General features: G+C 49.0%; 1 protein-coding gene across 3 annotated transcripts in view; it reads left to right on the forward strand.

Annotated features, from left to right (window-relative positions):
* Positions 1-255: 255 nt before the first annotated feature.
* The window catches only part of LOC140392734 (inositol polyphosphate 1-phosphatase-like), a 136,669-nt gene continuing 120,437 nt past the window's right edge, over positions 256-16,487 (forward strand). For 2 of the 3 annotated variants that reach the window (XM_072478295.1, XM_072478315.1), the window contains exon 1: positions 345-560. The gene's annotated coding sequence lies outside the window, so the exon portion shown is untranslated. The other variant, XM_072478305.1, reaches the window with a different exon arrangement.

Raw genomic sequence — 16,487 nt, forward strand, 5'->3', positions numbered from 1 at the left:
GACTGTTTGGGGAGACTATTACGGGAATTGAACTGTGCTGCTGGCCTGCCTTGGTCTGCTTTCAAAGCCAGCAATTTAGCCCTGTGCTAAACAGCCCCATAGTAACTTAATTTGCAGTGTTAATGTAAGACTACTTGTGACAATTACAAAATATTATTATTATTGTTTGGGGGGGAGGGGGGGGGGGCGATTATTCATGGTGTATTGGGTGGGTGAAGGTGATGTTCACACCTTAGTCGCTGGGTGGCAGTTTTGCTGCGCCGGACTCTCGATACTTGCACTCGACCAGCCCTGTGGGTTTCAAGGCGACAAGTGCCCATCCATCACCAGCTATAGACGTGAGTGTGACTGTGCTTGTCAGCGAGATCTGTCGCTTCTTCTGTCCACCCTCCCACTTCCCGCAAATCGGATCATTTCAACCACTGGTCTTTTTTTTGTTGTTGCATGCCGCCGCTGACTGCGCAGCCACCCCGGATTCAGAGAATGGCCTCCTGAGCCGCTGTCCCACCGGACATCTGAGCGCTGCGGTAACTGGGCGGACCGCCACCGACCCACTCAAGGTAAGGCGGCGATCGGGCAACTGGCGCTGTTCACTCGCGGGGAACGAGAGGTCTTGATTGATTGATTGCGCTTGGCCTAATAAAGCATAATTGTTACATTTTAAACTACCATTGCCAAAGGCGAGCTTTTTTCCACCTTTGCTTGGCACCGGCAACCATCCCCTCCCCCCGGCCAGGGTGACACAATATTGGGGGGGGAGGGGGGGTGGTGCTTGGTTGGGGGTCTGGGCAGGAGGTAGAAAACCTCATATGTAGCATCTGGAGGGACATAACCTGGAGGGAGGGCTCGCCAACTTCTCCTCGCCAAGACTGGTTTCGCCTTATCGGAGCTCCCACAATGGAGAATATGTCCTCAGTTCGTGCTGCTTCTTGCGGAGTGTCGCCCAGCACCGTTTGCAGATCCTCTCTGCTGCAGTGCGGTGCAGGGGGAGCAAGGCAGGCATTCGTCACCGCCCTCACAACAGACGGGAAAGCCGCTGTGTCCTAACCAGCCACATTGTGCGGTTAGGATTTGCCTCACATGCCCTCAAATTATCATTTCATTTGATCCATCTGCGCCTTGGGAGAACAGGCAGAAAGAACATGTTTTATTTTCACAAGAACAACAGTTAACACGCCAACATCCTTATTGCCGCCGCTGATTTCCTCTCCTGGAGGTGCTGACTCTCTGCAGCACAGTGGCGTCCTCTACCCAAGTGACGGTCATTTATGTGTGGCCTTGACAGCGAGTGCTGGCAAGATATTCTACTTAAAGGGCCATCACAATTGGGCCCACTCCTGCCGTCTGCCAAGAATATTTCCTGTAAAGATTACTGGGATTATGCTACCATCAGTCCCCAAGTGAGATCCACCGATTTGTTAAGCTTCTTCACAAGATGCCCCCAAATTGCTATGCTCCCAGGTGAGGAGGGGTGAACTGGCTCCCCTTCTTTATTTATTTATTTTTGGAAATGTTTTTTATATTTTATATTCAACAAATTATAAAATAGACATTATCAGAAAAAAACTGCAAAATCCAACACCTATTTTTACAAGCAAGCATCTTCAAAACAACAACTGTGGCCGTGGCCCCCTTTAACCTGCATACATATTTTACATTCCCAATATGACCGAGACATATATTTACAGGCATTTGGTTTGGGCCTTAGTTTGCCATCTGACTGGTCCCTTGCGGCTTTGTCCTTTCTGCTCGTACCTCGTGTTCATTTTTGTTTGCCTTCACCGCGCCCCCACCCCCTTGCTCTACTGATTGCTGGCTAGAACAGGTCTTAATACAAGTTGGTGAACGGCTTCCACATCCTGCGGAAGCCTTCTTCCGATCCGTGCATGCCAAATTTTATTTTCTCCAGCCAGATGGGACAGCCAGTTTGCAGCATCGGTGCTGCCAATCGCCAGTTGGGCAGGATTCCCTGGTGAGCGGTCAAAGAGGCAAAGGATGGGGCGCAGCCACCCTCCCCATGAAGAGTTTTGGTTGATCTGGTACCCTGAAGACTGCACTCTTGGGCGTGGCTCAACCCTCACTCCCACAACCCTGGACATGGCCTCGAAGAAGGACGACCAATACACAACAAGCCCAGAACACGTGTGCATGGTTGGCCAAGCCTCCTTGGCACCGTTGGCATTTGTCCTCCATCTCCGGGAAGAACCTGCTCATTCGAGTTCTGGTTAGGTGAGCTCTGTGCACCACCTTTAGCTGTGTTAGGCTCAGCCCTGCGCACGTGGAGGTGAAGTTCGCCCTGTGAAGTGCTTTGATCCAGAGTCCTCCCCCTATCTCTGTGCCTAGTTCCTCCGCCCAATGTTTCCTTGTTTCGTCTAGGGGACCTCCTCCAGAAGTCACCCACACTTGTCCCCATAGTTTCCCTCCCCTAGGTCACCCACGTTCAGCAGTCCTCCTAGTGAGTGTCCTGGTATCTGGGGTACATCTTTGTTTCTTTACAGAGGAAGTTTTTGACTTGCATGTACCTCAGGCCATTCTCTCTTGGTAGCTGGAACCTCTCCTTCTTTGTTAAGCCCCCTCAGTTGGTTGCAACAAGGTTAAATTAAAAAAGATCCTTTTCCTGAAGGATACCTTTTCCCAATCCAAATGTATTTATGTTTTATAAGGAACTAATTTAACCGGACTTTCTTGAGTTAAAGAAAGATTGAGTTTATTAGTTACTAAAATGTGAGAGAAAATCATAAAAATGCAACATGCATACACATAGATAAGGTGAGAGGAGTGAGTCCAAAAATAAAAGTTTATAAAGATATATGAATCAGTCTTTGGTGTGTCCCTGATGAGTAGGTAGTGAAACGGTGCGGTCATTAAGTTGGGTGATTCTGGTAGCGCAGATTTGGCAGTTGAGTGGTTGGTTGGAAGATTCTTGGCTCTGCAAGTTGGCTGAAAGGATTTGTCCTGTTTCCTTTTTTACAGTGGCTTTGCTAACTTGTGACTTGCTTCCAACAGTTAGAGAGCGATACTTGTTTTACCTGCAAGCACAGAGTTGTCCGATGGGCGTTCTTTAACTGTGACCTTCAGAGCACACACTAGCACTGGAGAACGAGAAGATCAGATTAACACCGAGACCAGGGTTGCAGTTTGTAGCGCACAATGACTTACGAGGGAGACGAATAGAGATGAAGTCGATGAGGCTTTATTAAGCGTGACTTGTTCCCAGCAGTTCAGCAACAGACTGGAGCTGCGGGGAGAAGCCCAGGTTCTTATACTCCGCCTTCAGGGCGGAGCTAGAGATCAACAGCCAACCAGGACCCGGGATCTGTCAGCCAATAGCATCACGGCTTCACAGTCCCACATGACCCCTAATGCATACTACCACACAGTTACAATCCCTTTTCTTGTGTATTCCTGGAAGGGGAAACCCACAAACATGTCTTTGCTTTCTTTCAACTCGCATCATTTCAACAGTCTGGGATATAACTATTAGGAGATGGTTTTTGCTGCAATGGTATTTAGCCTCCATAATCTCTACAGAAGATTACAGTTCGGTTTTTGCATTGTGTCTCTTCCTTTGACGTGTGATATTCCATTCCCTCATGAGAAGTTGGTCATGTGTAATCCACATGGGAATTCCAGTTAATGGTTACTTTGCTATGTCAGGCAGTTTTTGCTGTGTGTCTTTTTTTCAAAAATAAACATATCTTACTTGAAAGTTCAATTTGTCCATAAGTAATTCAGGGCTATGATGACAACAATGATTAGAAACATGAAATTCTGCCCCTTAACTCAGAGTCATTCAGGCTTGTTGTAATGCCAGTACCACATCCAAGATCATCACAGGGCAGGAAAGCAACATTAAACAAAACCATTTTCTAATCTACTTCATTGCACTGTATCATGTCCAACGCCTCGGCAATTAGCTGCTGAAGCTGCCAGGCTGTTTCTGTGAAGTCAAGTGGAGGTCAATGAAATGAGTACTGTGCACTGTTCTGATCTTCACATTAGAAAAAGGACATAGAGGTAATGGAGAAGGTCCAAAGGAAGGATCGTTAAAGATAATATCAGAACTGAGGGTTCTAAGGATTAGGAAAAACTGAACAGTCTGGGACTTTTTCCCCAAGAAAACAGAAGACTACAGGATAACCTGATTGAGATTTTTAGAATTATGGAAGGGTGTGACAGGGTGTACAACAACTTCTTTAAATATGTGATCATTAATGTAATGAAAATCCCGAGGTGCTTCATAGGAGCCCGATTAAACAAAGTGTGACACTGAGCCAAATAAGAATATATTTGGTCAAGTGACCAATAGCTTGGTCCTGGAGGTGTTCTGAGGGATTGTCTCAAAGGCGAAAAATCTAGGTAGAGTACTGGAGACATCTGGAGAAGATTTTCCAGAGCTTGGGGCCTAGGCAGCTGAAGGTTCAGCCACTGAAGGTGGAGTGAGTAAAACGGAGGCCAGGATTAGAGGAACGCAGATATCTGGGAGGGTTGTGGAGCTGGAGGAGATTATATAAACAAAGGCTGCCTGAATGGGATCCAATCAATGTAGGTGAATGAGCATTGGAGCAATCGGGGACTTTCTGCGAGATAAGGCATGGGCATCGGTGTTTTGAATGACCTCAAGTTTACCGAGGATAGAATGTGGGAGTGCATTGCAGTAGTCGAGTCTAGTGGTGAGTTTAGCAGCAGATAAGCGGAGACAGAGGTGAAGTCGGGCAATGTTATGGAGGTGGAAATAAGTGGCTTTAGTGATGGCATGAATGTGAGGTTGGAAGCTGATCTTGTGATCAAATATAACACCAAAGTTGCAAACAGTCCGGCTTAATCTCAGACTGTTTGCCAATGAGAGGAATGGAGTTGTAGCAAGGAAATAGAATTTGCAGCAGGGGCCTTTAAAAAATATACGTTTATGAAAATTGTTTCATAATAAACAAAACCATATAGCCTTATATGCTCAAAATAGTCCCCCCACCAGACCCGGCCAAAAACAAAGTCCTCACCAGGAAAGAGGGTGGTGCCATGGGAAAGGAGGGAAACGCCTTGCCTGAAAAATCGCAAATCTTCTCCAGAGCCACTCGGATGGGGGTCGAGGCTTCTTCCATCGATTTGTGGGGGTCCACCGACAAAACCCACCAGTGTTCATCAAATGCTTTCATCAAGGTGCTCGAAAGCACCTCGGTCATTAGTGGAGTAGCCGGAGTCCCAGAGGCTGCCTCCGTCATCTTTTGTGCCGGCGAGCTCTGAGAGGACTCTGATCCCATCGACAAACCTCTACTGTCTGCCTTCTATCCCCTGACTTTTCTGGGCATTTCTCTTGTATAGAATCGTTATCCCATTAATTCTGTGTGTTTTCAAAAGAAAATACCCCCTTAAACTAAGAGAAAAGGGTAAAAAATGAAATACTCCAGCGGGAGTCACCTTGTGCAAGTCTTCCTCCTACACAATGCCACTGGAAGTCACCCAGGGCCACATTTCATTGGAGGAAATTTCTGCAGATCTAGAATTGGATGTCAGTTAAGCAGTCTAATAGTTAAGCAAGAGTTGTGGAGTCGAGAGATATAGAGGAGATGTTTCCACTTGTGAAGGAGATCAGAAGTGGTGGCACATTACAGTTCGCTCAGGATGGAATTTTCCCATTTTTCGGCAGCTGGCGGGAAAAACGGTGGGAAACCTCCAGCCAAAGCAGTGCCTTTCTCCACCATCTTGTTTGGCTGAGAGCTAAAGAAAAGGGGAGGGTCCCACAACATCACGCTGTTGAGCAGCTTGGGTTTGAAAAGGTCGGGGAGCCTTTTTTAGGTGGTGCCCCGATATAAATTTTTTTAAAAAAGAGCCCCCAGTGAACGTCGCGAGAGACCTGTCATATTTTCGACATAAATGGATCATATAACTGGACAGGCGTAGAGGCCTGACATTCATTAAAATGGGCTTCCTGGCATTGAACGCGAGGAGTCCTGTTATGAGATTGGAGGGGGGGACAATGGCAGTGGGAAATCCTGCTGACATAAATTGTGTTTTAGGCCTCTCGTGATATTTTGTGCTCCTGATGCCACCCATGCCCGCTGTGAATGGGAACACAAAATCCCGGCCGCAGAGTCCAAGTTGCTGGGGCAACTTGCACTTTTACATTAATACTGTAGCCTGGAGCTATGGATAGAGTGAAGGCTGCAACATTCTATCCATCTGCAGTTTTTCGGCTTTTACCTTAAATTGTTTAGAATATACAGCAAGGAGAGGTCATTCAAGTCATCGGACTCAAAAGGTTAGCTCTTTCTCTCCCTACAGATGCTGCCAGACTTGCTGAGATTTTCCAGCATTTTCTCTTTAGTTTCAGATTCCAGCATCCGCAGTAATTTGCTTTTATCCAGAGGTCATTCAGCTAACTTACGGACCCTACTTTAGATATATGGAGGTCTTGTGGAGCAGTGGGGAGCATTGCTCTCTCTGAACCAAAAGTTCTGGGTTTGAGCCCCACCCCAGGACTTGATGGCGAAAGGTGTGTTCAAAATGCAGTCAAACAGGTTGAGTATCTGCTGACAGAACATTCCAACACATGTCAATGCCAAGTAGTAAGAGCAGAACGTTAGCTATCTGATGGAAAGGATGGAGGTTGAGATGCCTTATCAATTAAGGGATGCTGTCCAATGAGATTGAATCAGAGCCAGCCTGTCTCTGCTTGCATATGTTTTAGTTGAAGTGTGGAGAGAGAAGAAGGAAAAAAAAATCAATCTGATCCACACATGAAGTTGTGACGGTCGTGTTTGGACACAGCATGTGGAGGAAGATAACAGAGGGACGAATAGGACACTTAATAAATCTTTCCCGTGTTTGTAAAGTGTTCATTTTTATTTTGTTCAAGGACAGCAGATTCATGGGAAAACCATCCCCTCTTAGTTCCAATCACCATTATGGCTGAGTCATAGAGGTCCAGTTTTTTGACTCCTGGGAATGGAATCAGGAATTTAAGAATTTAGGATTTTTGATGGTAAATTCCAATTTGCAGTGCTTTCCTGACCTTGCACTATCTTTGTGGCAGACCTTGAGTGTGAACCTTACACCCACCTCTCTGAGGATAGGGCCGCCATTGTGAGGGTCACAGGAAATTTGAATTTCCTTCCCCACGCTATTTTAAATAGTGGATTATGGAAGCTGTAAAAAAACCTCAGGTTTGAGAGTTTGTGACCACTGGGGGGAACCTGCTGAGGAGTCTGGAACATTATGAAAGTTATGTGCTAAATGTTTTGACGCCTTCAAATGTCACTATTAGATGCTATATTGTAATAGAGAAGTGACTTTAATGCAGCGAATGATTATAGGACTCTGACCTGTAACGGTTCATTGATCATTAAATTGAAAGTGTTGACAGGCATTATAGTACTTTTACCAGTGGAAAAAAGGTGTGATTATGCATTCAAACCTGCAGCATAATGCACTGAGAAATACTCTGCTCATGTTTTAGATTGAGAATTAAATGCCCAGTGTCTTTAGTTTTGAAAGAAATAGCCCTGTTGTTGAACATTAAAAACAGGATCTAAGAGACTTCCGGTGGCGGCCATGGAGGGGTAGGTCGCACATTTGATAGCTCCCGCCTGTAACGGACTTTTGGACCTTCCCCCCCCCCCCCGTTTTTTTTGGATTTTATGGGATAAAGCAGTGAAGAGTGAGACAGTAAGAAAAAATCCCCCTCCGGTGTATGGAGAATTGGACCAGAAGTGGCCGTGTGAGACGACAAAGTCCTATAAGGGAGACACAAGCAGAGCTGGTAACACGGGACAGCATGGCGGAGGGCAAGGGCCGTGGGAAGACGGCACAGTGGTCAACGGAGCAGCTGGTGAAGTTTTTCCAGGATTGCTTCACCAAGCTGAAGAAGGACACGCTGGATCCGATTAAGGCTTCGATTGATCAAGTGGTTCAGAATCAGGAAACCCACGGGAGAGCGATCCAGGAGGTCGAACAAAAGTTGTCCGAGCACAAGGAGTATATAACCGTGCTGGAAAGCAAGGTGTGGATGGTGAACGACTGCCAGAAAAGAATGCAGGAGAAGCTGGAGGACCTGGAGAATAGGTCCAGGAGGCAGAATCTCAGAATTGTTGGCCTCCCTGAAGGCAGTGAGGGATCGGATGCGAGGGCCTATGTGACGGACATGTTGGAGAAGTTGATGGGGTCTGGGGCATTCCGTCGGCCCCTGGAATTGGACAGAGCGCACAGAGCCCTCGCGAGGAAGCCCAGAGCGAACGAACCGCCGAGGGCCATGGTGGTACATTTTCACCGTTTCATGGACATGGAACACATTTTGCGGTGGGCCAAGAAAGAACGGAGCAGCAAATGGGAGAACTGTGAGTTGCGCATTTATCAGCACCTGGGAGCGGATTTGGCCAAGAGGTGAGCTGGGTTCAATCGGGCAAAAACTACCCTCTTTAAGAAGGGGGTGAAGTTCGGGATGCTGTACCCAGCCCGCCTGTGGATCACACATGAGGAACGGGACTTTTACTTTGAAACGCCAGACGAAGTATGGACCATTATTAAAGAAATGAAGCCGGAGGCAAATTAAAAGACACTTAAGCCTTGGAGAAGTACTGTGGCAGCGATTTGTGGTGCTGGATTGTAAAAATCTAAGTAGCTCTATGTGAAATAATGGACTGTGTGGATGGTTTAAGGTTGATCTGTCTTGCAGGGACCTTTTTAGAGGGGGGGATGGGCTTTGAATTTAGTTCTGCTTTTCGGGTGACTATTTTTTCTAAAGTGATTGTTTCTTCACTGTTTTTTTGTCACTGTTGTTTGTTTACTGGGGAATGTGATGCTTTTAAAATGTTTATTCATGTGGGGGGGGGGGGGAGAGAGAGAAGAGTACAATAGGGAGACAGACTGCTTGGTGCCAGGGGTGGAAACTTTGGAGTCATCATGGGTCAGCTGACTCTCGGAAGCGCAGTGGGGGGTGGACAGGTGTTAAGCTGGAGCTTGACTTGGGGTACTGGATTTTTAGCATTGTTGCTACAGAAGTAGGGGGGGAGCTGCATTGCTGACAGGGGAGGAACTGTTACTGGGGGACAAATGGGAGGTCGGGAACGACGACAGCCCGAGTGGGGACACATCTAAAGGTTACGGACCAGACGAGATTGAGGAAGGGGTGGGGTAGCCAAGTGTTCCACTCAGGACTGGACTCAAAGACCAGGGGGGTAGCGATCTTGATCAGCAAACGTGTGGCATTCGAGGCAGGGAGAATCGTATCAAACAAGGGGGTAGGTACATAATGATGAGTGGGAAGCTGGAGGGAGTGCGAGTGGTACTTGTGAACATATATACTCCAAATTGGGACGACGTGGAATTTATGCGGCGGGTGTTAGGTAAGATCCCAGGATTAGAGTCACATAACCTGATCATAGACGGGACTTCAACACAGTCATTGATCCGGAATTGGACCGGTCAAAATCCAGGACAGGGAGGAGGCCAGCTGCGGCAAAGGAATTGAAGGGTTTTATGGAACAGATGGGGGGAGTAGACCCATGGAGGTTTGCACGGCCGAGGACAAAGGTGTTTTCCTTTTTTTCACAAGTCCACAAGGTATACTCTCGCATCGACTTTTTTGTTCTGAGCAGGGTGCTAATACCGAAGGTGGTGGATACTGAGTACTCGGCAATTGCAATGTCGGATCATGCCCTGCACTGGGTGGATCTACGGGTTACTGTGGAGAGAGGGCAACTTGTGGGGATGTGGGGTTGCTAGCAGACAAGGCGGTCTGTGGGTGGGTTCGCCTGGAAACAAATGATACGGTGAGGTTTCTGCAGCGACGGTCTGAGAAGCTTTGAAGGCAGTAGTCAGAGGGGAATTAATCTCGATATGGGCCCACAGAGAAAAGGTGGAACAGGCTTAGAGGGATAGATTAGTGGAGGAGATACTCCAGGTGGACAGGAGATACTCGGAGGCCCCGGACTCAGGGCTACTTAGTGGGAGCGGAGGAGGTTACAGGTGAAGTTTGGGCTGTTGACCACAGGGAAATCAGTGGAACAGCTGAGGAAGGCAAGGGGGGGCGATCTATGAGTACGGGGAAAAGGCAAGCAGAATGTTGGTGCACCAACTCAGGAAAAGAGAGGCGGCCAGGGAGACAGATAAAGTTAAGAGTAGGGGAGGTAATATTGTCCTGGACCCAGCAGGGGTGAACGAGGTGTTTAAGGACTTTTATAGTAAATTATATGAGTCGGATCCTCCGGCTGGGGTGGAGGAGATGAGGCAATTTCTGGATCAGTTGAGGTTCCCGAGGGTGGAGGAGGACCTGGTGGAGCGGCTGGGAGCCCCAATTGAGATTGAGGAAATAATCAAGGGGCTGGAGGGCATGCAGTCGGGCAAGGCCCTGGGGCCTGACGGCTACCCGGTGGAATTCTATGAGAAGTTTTCAAAGATATTGAGCCCACTGCTGGTGAGGACATTTAACAAAGCAAGAGAGAAGGGAGTCCTCCCCCCAACAATGTCGCAGCCTTCATTTCATTGATCTTGAAACGGGAGAAGGATCCGGAGCAATGCGGGTCATACAGGCCGATTTCTCTACTGAATGTGGACGCCAAACTGCTGGCTAAGATACTGGCTACAAGGATAGAGGACTGTGTCCCAGGGGTGATAGGGGAAGACCAGACTGGATTTGTTAAGGGCAGGCAACTCAAGACCAATGTTCGAAGGCTTCTAAATGTTATTATGATGCCCTCAGAAGGAGAGGAGGCGGAGGTGGTGGTAGCGATGGATGCGGAGAAGGCTTTTGATCGGGTGGGGTGGAATTACCTGTGGGAGGCGCTGGGAAGGTTTGGGTTTGGTGAGGGCTTTATTGACTGGGTGCGGTTGCTCTATCAGGCACCAGTAGCGAGTGTGCGTACGAACCGGCTGAGGTCGGGGTATTTTGAACAACTCGGAGGGACGAGGCAAGGGTGCCCCCTCTCCCCGTTACTGTTTGCTCTGGCCATAGAGCCATTGGTCATGGCGTTAAGAGCCTCTAGGAACTGGAAAGGGCTGGTTCGGGGGGGTGGAGCTCCGGGTCTCACTCTACGCAGATGACCTGCTCTTGTACATTTCGGACTCGTTGGAGGGGATGGGGGAAGTAATGCGAATCTTGGGGGAAATGGCAATTTTTAAGGGTATAAATTGAACATGGGGAAAAGCGAGATGTTTGTGATCCAGGCAAGAGGGCAGGAGAAGAGACTGGGAGAGCTGCCGCTTAGAATGGTAGGAAAGAGCTTTCGATATCTGGGAATCCAGGTGGCCTGGAAATGGGAGGCACTGCACAAGTTAAACCCATCCCGGCTTGTAGAACAAATGGAAGGGGACTTTAAGAGATGGGACATGCTCCCGCTATCACTGGTGGGGAGGGTACAGACCTTGAAAATGATGGTCCTCCCCAGATTTCTGTTTGTCTTTCAGTGCCTCCCCATCTTCATCCCTAAGGCTTTTTTTAAGAGGGTGAATAAGATTATTTCGGGCTTTTTGTGGGGGGGTAAAACCCCGCAAGTGAAGAAAGTATTGCTGGAGCACAGTCGGGGGGTGGGTGGGTTGGCGCTGCCGAACTTCTGCAATTACTACTGGGCAGCTAATATAGCCATGATTAGGAAGTGGGTAGTGGGGAAGGGGTTGACATGGGAGAGGATGGAGGCGGCGTCATGTAAAGGCACCAGTCTGGGAGCATTGGTAACGGCACCTCTGCTGTTCTCGCCGGCTCGAGACTCCACAAGTCCGGTGGTAGTGGCGGCTCTGAGGATCTGGGGGCAGTGGAGGAGATATAAGAGAGTGGAGGGAGCATTGATTTGGACCCCGATTTATAACAACCATAGGTTCGTACAGGGTAGGCTAGATGGCGGGTTCCGGAGTTGGCAGAGGGCAGGAATTAGAAGGATGGGGGATCAATTTATAGATGGGAGCTTCCCCAGCTTGAAAGCTTTGGAGGATAAATTTAAATTGCCAGCAGGGAATGGGTTTTAGGTATTTGCAGGTGTGCGACTTCCTGAGAAAACAGGTGCTGGCCTTTCCGCTGCTGCCGCCACGGGGGATACAGGATAGAGTAGTCTCCAGTACCTGGGTGGGAGAGGAGAAGGTTTTGGATATTTACCAGGAGCTTTTGGAGGCGGAGGAAACTCCGGGGAAGGAGCTTAAGGGCAAGTGGGAGGACGAGCTAGGAGGAGAGATAGAGGCGGGTCTACGGGCGGATGCCCTAAGCAGGGTTAATACCTCCTCATCGTACGCCAGGCTTAGCCTGATACAATTTAAGGTAGTCCACCGGGCACACATGACAGTGGCTAGGATGAGCAAGTATTTCAGGGTAGATAGGTGTGCGAGGTGCGCGGGAAGCCCAGCAAATCATGTCCACATGTTTTGGGCATGCCCAAAGCTTAGAGGGTTTTGGCAGGGTTTTGCTAAGGCAATGCCCACGGTGCCAAAAACACGGGTGATGCCGAGTCTGGAGGTAGCGATCTTTGGAGTGTCAGAAGATCCGGGAGTTCAGGGGGCGAAAGAGGCCGACATCCTGGCCTTTGCACCCTGGTAGCCCGGAGACGGATCTTATTAATGTGAAGGGACTCGAAGCCCCGAGTGTAAAGACCTGGGTTAGTGACATGGCTGGGTTTCTCAGTCTTGAGAAAGTAAAGTTTGCCTTAAGAGAGTCAATGCTGGGGTTCTCTCGGAGGTGGCAGCCGTTCGTCGACTTTCTCGGGGAAAATTAAAAAAGTCAGTAGAAGCAGCATTCCAAGGGTGGGGGGGGGGGGGGGGGGGGTGGGGGGGCCGGGATTGTTGTTGTATGGTTGAGGTGTGTGAAGATTGGGCTGGGGGGAAATGTTTATTTTACCATGTTGATGTCATTGTTTTTGTTACTGTTATAAAAATTTTCAAATACCTTAATAAAAATGATTTAAAAAAACAAAAACAGACTCTAAGCTCCTGCTACACTCCACTAATTAACAGGCAGTCTGCTCTGAAGTGGAAATGAAATACCACTTGGAACTTAAACAAAAAAGCCATCAGATGTTTCAGTTCCAATGGCCGCCATTGGTGACAATTTCGAGGGGCTATTTCAAATGTTTGGCAGAGTTTCAAAGGATCCAGAGACACTTGTCTAACAGGAACAACACGGTAGCACAGTGGTTAGCACTGTTGCTTCACAAGGCCAGGGTCCCAGGTTCGATTCCCAGCTTGGGTCACTGCCTGTGCGGAGACTGCAGGTTCTCCCCGTGTCTGCGTGGGTTTCCTTCGGGTGCTCCGGTTTCCTCCAACAAGCCCCGAAAGTCGTGCTTGTTAGGTGAATTGGACATTCTGAATTCTCCCTCTGAATACCCAAACAGGCGCCGAAGTGCGGCGACTAGGGGACTTTCACAGTAACTTCATTGCAGTGTTGACGTAAGCCTACTTGTGACACCTGAAATCGCCACTTCTGGCCTCGGGGCAACCTTCACCTTCAGCACCTCAGACATAACGTCAGTGAACCCCCGCCAGAATCTCTTCAGCTTCGGACAAGCCCAGAACATGTGGACATGATTTGCAGGCCTTCCGTGCACTGTCCACATCTATCCCCCACCCCCTCAAAGAGCCTGCTCATTCTGGCCACCGACATGTACCCCCTATGAACCACTTTGAATTGAATAAGGCTAAGCCTAGCACACAAAGAGGATGTGTTCGCTCTCCTCAGAGCCTCCTCCCATAACCCAGCCTCGACCTCCCCCTCCATCTCTTCCATTTCCGTTTAACTTCTCCGATCAAGGCTCCCCGAATCCATTAATTCCTTATAAATCTCTGACACCCTAATAATAATAATCTTTATTCGTGTCACAAGAAGGCTTACATTAACACTGCAATGAAGTTTCTGTAAAAATCCCCTAGTCGCCACACTCTGGCATTTGTTCGGGTGCACTGAGGGAGAATTCAGAATATCCAATTCACCTAAAAATATCTCTTTCAGGACTTGTGGAAGGAAACTAGAGCACTTGGAGGAAACTCACGCAGATATGGGGAGAACATGCAGACTCTGCACAGACAGTGACCCAAGTCGGGAATTGAACTCGGGTCCCTGGCGCTGTGAAGCAACAGTGCTAACCACTGTACTACTGTGCCTCCCTTGCCAACCCCAGTTTTCGACACCACCTTGTCCTGCAGCCTCGGGGCGGCAATTCAGGATGGACGGCGACTGCTTCCTGACATAATCCTATACCTGTAAGTACTGAAACCCATTCCCGCTGGGCAGCTCATACTCCTCTACAAATTCTTCAGAGCTCGAAAAGCTACCCCCCACAAATAGTCCCCAAACCGTTTAACATCCGCCTGTTGTCACACCCGGAACCCCACATTCAACCTCCCCGCGTGCAAATCTATGGTTCCCACAGACCGGTGCCCAGACTGAGGCACCTCCAACCTCAGGTACTGCCGCCACTGCCCCCACACCCTGAGGGTCACCACCACCACTGGGCTTGTGGAGTACCTGTCCAGCGAGAATGTCGGAGGCGCCGTCACCAGTGTCCCTAAACTCGTGTCCTTACAAGAGACTGCCTCCATCCGCTCCCACACCAACCCCTCCCCACTACCCACTTCCTAACCATGGCTATATTAGCTGCCCAGTAATAGTTCATTAAATTTGGCAAGGCCAGCCGGCCCCCCACATTCCCATTCTAGCAACACTTCCTTTACACGTGGGGATTTCCCAGCCCCACACAAAGCCTGAAATCCAAAAAAACAATCAAACATTGGAAGGTTCTGAAAAACCAAAAAGAACCTTTGAAGCACCATCATTACACGGTTTGCATCCGCCAGTGACAGCGGGAGCACGTTCCAGCTTTTGAAATCTCCGTTCAACTGATCTACCAATCTGTGGAGTTGTTCCCACCCACCGTGCCACCTGGACGCCCAAGTATCTAAAGTCCGTCCCCACCACTTTAAACGGCAGCTGTCCAGCCTCCTTTCCTGTCCCCCTGCCTGGATGGGGAAGACCTCACTCTCCCCCATGTTTAACTTATAACGGAAAACCGTCCGAATTCCTTTAAGATGCTCATGATCCCCTCAATACCTCCCAGTGGGTCCGAAATGTAAAGCAGCAGGTCATCCGCATATCAAGAAACCTTCCAACTTCTTGACGCACTAAACTCCATTGCCAATGGCTCTACGCCAAGGCAAAAAGCCATGGAGAGTGGACATCCATGCCTTGTTCCTTGGTGCAATCCAAAATACCCCCAAATCATCTGATTCGTCCCGACCCTCGCTACCGGCGCCCTATATAACAACCAAACCCAATCAACAAACCCTGAACCAGATCCATCCCAGTACTTCACACAGATATTCCCATTCTACCTGATCAAAGGCATTCTCTGCGTTCATAGCGACCTCCACCTCCTGTCCATCCGGGGGCATCACAATCACATTCGTCGACAGATGCCTCTCTTTTTCAAACCTATCACCTCCCCTATCACCCCCGTCACACAGTCCTCAATGCACGAGGCCAAGACCTTTGCCAACACCTTGTCATCTACATTTAATAGCGAAATTGGGTAGTAAGACCCGCACTGCTCGGGGTCCTTGTCCTTCTTCAAATTTTTTTAATTTTAAAAAAATGTATAATTTTTATTGAAATTTTCACAAAATATCAACAACAAAGTACAGAAAGAAAAGAACAAATGCTGCTGCTGACCATCTTCTAACGCTCTGCCAGGAAGTCTCTGAACGGTTGCCACCGCCTGAAGAACCCTTGCACCGATCCCCTTAAGACAAATTTCACCCTCTCCAATTTAATAAACCCCGCCATATTGTTGATCCAGGGACGCAAAGGCCAGAATACCGGCCTCTTTCGCCTCCTGCACTCCCGGCTCCTCTGCCACCCCAAATATTGCGAGCCCCCAGCCCGGCTTGACCCTGGAACCGACCACCCTCAACACCGTCCTCGCTACGCCCTTCCAAAAGTCCTCCAGCGCTGGGCACGCCCAGAACATGTGGGTGTGGTTTGCTGGGCTCCCTGAGCACCTAACACACCTGTCCTCGCACCCAAAGAACCGGCTTATCCTTGCCCCGGTCATGTGAGCCTTATGCAGCACCTTAAATTGTATGAGGCTGAGCCTCGCGCAAGAGGAGGAAGAGTTCACTCCCCCCAGGGCATCCGCCCACGTCCCCTCATCAATCTCCTCACCCAACTCCTCCTCCCACTTAGCCTTTAGCTCCTCCACTGAGGCCTCCTCCTCCTCCTGCATCACCTGATACGTTGCCGAGATCCTCCCCTCTCCAACCCACACCCCCGACAGCACCCTGACCTGGACCCTGCGTGGCGGCAACAGTGGGAACTCCACCACCTGCCGCCGAACAAACGCCCTTACCTGCATATATCTGAAGGTGTTTTCCGGGGGGAGTCCGAACTTCTCTGTTCTATAGTGGTGAGGCCGTGGAATGCCCTACCTGCAACAGTAGTGAACTCGCCAACATTGAGGGCATTTAAAAGTTTATTGGATAAGCATATGGATGATAATGGCATAGTGTAGGTTAGATGGCTT

This window comes from Scyliorhinus torazame, chromosome 2 (genome assembly GCF_047496885.1).
Source record: "Scyliorhinus torazame isolate Kashiwa2021f chromosome 2, sScyTor2.1, whole genome shotgun sequence".
Taxonomy (NCBI): Eukaryota; Metazoa; Chordata; class Chondrichthyes; order Carcharhiniformes; family Scyliorhinidae; genus Scyliorhinus; species Scyliorhinus torazame.